The following is a 3,652-nucleotide window of genomic DNA, read 5'->3' as shown; positions in this document are numbered from 1 at the left end:
TGATTGTGTGCCTTTGAAATTTAAGTCTGATTTTGTGTCATATGTTATGTAGTTAAAGAGGGACACATTGATTCTGTCTGCTCATGACATAATCCAGCATAGTCCCCTTCATAAGCATTCAGAGGGAAGGGACTCTATGTTCTCTCTCCCTCTCATACAATATTTTAACTTCAAGTTAAATTATATTCAGAGTGAAGGGAGCTCCACAGGACAGAAAAGCCATGTTTTTCTGCCTTTTCTTCCCCTCTCACAATAAGGCTCAGTAAAGGACACCCAGAGTATGTATTCACCTTTTTTATCCTTTTTATCCTTTCTTACCCTATATCACTCATAAAACTCAGCATTCTGTATTTCAATATTTCAAAGATTCACAAGATCCATGATATCAATATCAACATTTCCTCAAACAATACATTACAAATTCAGCCAATTTTAATGGTAGCTGGTTCTTATCACCTTCCATTTGGGTTTATTAAAAAGCTGTCTTTTGGCTTAGAACTTTTTGATAAGCTCTCCAGAGAGAGGAGCTCTTTCTGACATACTCCAAATCTCTGGGTGACCATTTAAAATCTTTCCAGCTTAGTGTAGGTCCTACCAGATCAGACAGTCTCTGAGCCCCATGCTCATGTCTCCATATAATGAGACAAAAGAGTGGGACTTGGTGGAAGCATGTTTCAGTGGGATATAGAAAATAGAGAGGAATATGAAACTCTGTTGTGGAGGTCATTCTTGTTGAACCATCTTCCTAAATGGTCTCTCTTAGTCCTTAATAGCACTATTCTTTATATATGCTAAAAACTCACTTACATTATGGAGTGTTACTTCCTGTCTCTGAAGCCTGGATTCACAACTTCCTTGCAGTTTTCTGCATTCCTCTGTCTCTGGCAGAACTTGACAAACTAAAATGAATTCTTCCTTTTAAAACTTGAAAAACACCATAGTTTCAATTTTTACATATGTATGTTTCTTAACCCAACATCATTGACAAAGTAAAGGTAGAATATGTTAATACAGGATGTTTCACAGGTCTCTGGCTAAACTCAAAATCACCTCATCAAATGCAAACTCGGGCTAGAAGAGCAGCAAACGCAAAGATGGCAGAAGTTAAAAGTTTCCATCATCTAAATCTTGGCTCGCCAAAGCTGGTGAAATTAATGTTATAGACTTGTCCATCCCAGAATAAATTCGGTTAAATCAAAGCCCAAACTCAACTCCTGAGAATCAATTAAGTACCTACTATGTGCCAGGCAGTGCACTAGGCACTGTGTGAACTTTAAATTACTCCACCTCATCTTTACAACTGGAGGATAGAAATGCAATGAAAAATACACTCCCTACTCGCAAGGAGGCAACATAGGTATGTATAAATATACACTTATATTCAGAATTTATACTTATAAGCAGAATAAAATACAAGATAGTTTGAGAGGGAGGATATAGCAACTGGGTCAATGAGGAGAAGCGCTAGGATTTGTATGAGGAGGAGTTACTTAAGCTGCAACTTGAAATAAGAAAGGGATTTTGTGAATTCAGACATGAGGAATGCTTTTCAAGCATGGGAGATAACCACTACAAAGGCAGGGAGATTAGAAATGAAGTGTTATATGTGAGGAAGAAGTTAGTCATGAAGACCCTCTGTAGAAATTGAGAACAACAGACTTAGAAATGCAACAGTGGCCAAGCGTTTACCTATGGTGACCAGGCAAAGTAGAACAAATGTAAGTCCAGTGCTAGAGGTAAAAACAGACAAGAGCCAGATTAAGCTGGCAGCTGGTGAAAATCTCATAAGGGAATGAGTTAGGAAATAGCATCTTTGAGGCCCAGAAAAAATATCTCTTTTAACTCCTCTCCATGACTGGAAGTGATTTGGAACTTCTCCCCAGCATTCTCCTCCCCTCCTTTTCCCCTTCCACCTCTGCACACACCTCAGTAAAAGTCTTTTCTAGGATCAATGAGAGGCAAGTAGCCCAAGTGATGCCCAGAGCAACCCTTAATGAGTTCAGTTCTCTTTTATACAATAAAGATGTGTGATCAAGGTATGTGTTGTTAGAGTATATTTTTTTGAAGGCTTGGCAACATGGAAGGGGGTTGTGGGGGGGAGAGAGAAGAGGGGAGTCAGAGAATTTTACTATAATTTTTCACTAATTTCATCAGTATTCATACTCCTAAATTAACATCTGCAGGGAGGGAGGGACAGAACATAATGCAATTTAGGAGGAAGAGTGTGACCAAGAGTTTGAAGGCTATATGCCTCCGGTGAACAGTGTTGATACTAACTACAAGCCTGCCATCCTCATGAAGAAATTGCTTGCCTCACAGATGTAATGTAGAATCATCTGGTGATTCAACCATTGTTGGTTATTAATTGACATCAGCTGACTTTTCTTTAGGCTTGCAAGAAAGCCAGACAGAAACTGGATGTGGATTGTTATGGCTTCTACATTAACTCCTGTGACGCCTAGGACAACTCACCAGCTTTGCCGCAGTTCTAGGGTTCTCCATTGTTTTAGTAATCATTACGTCTTTTCTGAGATGATCTATGAGGGGAACTTTGTAACAGACCCAAAGGTTGAAGAGTTGAGAATAACCCTATGAGGGAAATGGAGTCAAGATCTCTCAAAAAGGAAAGTTAACCTCTCCTTTAACTCCTGGTTAGCTTACCAGAACCAGGAACAGAATGTTTACATCTGTTCCACAGTCTCTCCAAGACTCTTTCTTTACCTGTTATCATCGTTCATCTGGATCAAGTCAAGAGGTGCCATCCCAGATGTTCTGCACCTATAGCAGTCTCTCATTACAAAATAATGGATCTTACCTTTGAAGCAACCTGGGAAAACTATTCATCAACAATCATTAAATGTCTTCTATGTGCTAGGTATTATACTGTGTGCTGTGAATACAATGACAAACCTAAAACATGTTTGTCCTGCCTTTAAGGAGCTTACATTCTATTAAAGGGGAAATATATATGGAATATATTAAAATATATACAAGGTAAATGAAGAGGATTTCAGGAGAAAGGAGGGACTCATGTAGAAATTGGTACTTGAGCTAAACTTACAAGGGATTTTAAGAGGAGTGAAAAAGAAGTGCATTCTAGGCATGGAATATACCTACTGCAAAGGCATGGAGATCCAACCTAAAAGTGAGCACAACAAAAAAAGACCAGTTGGTTGGGCTGATGTGGGAAGGGACATAAAATATGTTTGCATATAAATGTATAATAAGGTTGGAGCCAGTTTTTATTTATTTATTATTTATTTATTTTTCTAAAACCCTTACCTTTCATCTTGGAGTCAATACTGTGTATGGTTCCAAGGCAGAAGAGTGGTAAGGGCTAGGCAATGGGGGTCAAGTGACTTGCCCAGGGTCACATAGCTAGGAAGTGTCTGAGGTCAGATTTGAACCCAGGACCTCCCGTCTCTAGGCCTGGCTCTCAATCCACTGAGCTACCCAGCTGCCCCCAGAGCCAGTTTTTAATACACATTAGATAACAGAAGAATTTGAGTCTCATTCTAGAAAAGGTCTCTAGATCCTTAGAGTGTTTCCATTTACATATAGAAAATAAACTTGTTTGTAAAAGCACATTCCTTCAAAAGTTTGGAACACTTGCTTACTAAAGAATCAAGCCATTTCTTTCATGTGTTGCTTT

Source organism: Monodelphis domestica, chromosome 4 (assembly GCF_027887165.1).
Source record: "Monodelphis domestica isolate mMonDom1 chromosome 4, mMonDom1.pri, whole genome shotgun sequence".
NCBI lineage: Eukaryota > Metazoa > Chordata > Mammalia > Didelphimorphia > Didelphidae > Monodelphis > Monodelphis domestica.
Note: the sequence above shows the minus strand (reverse complement) of the source record.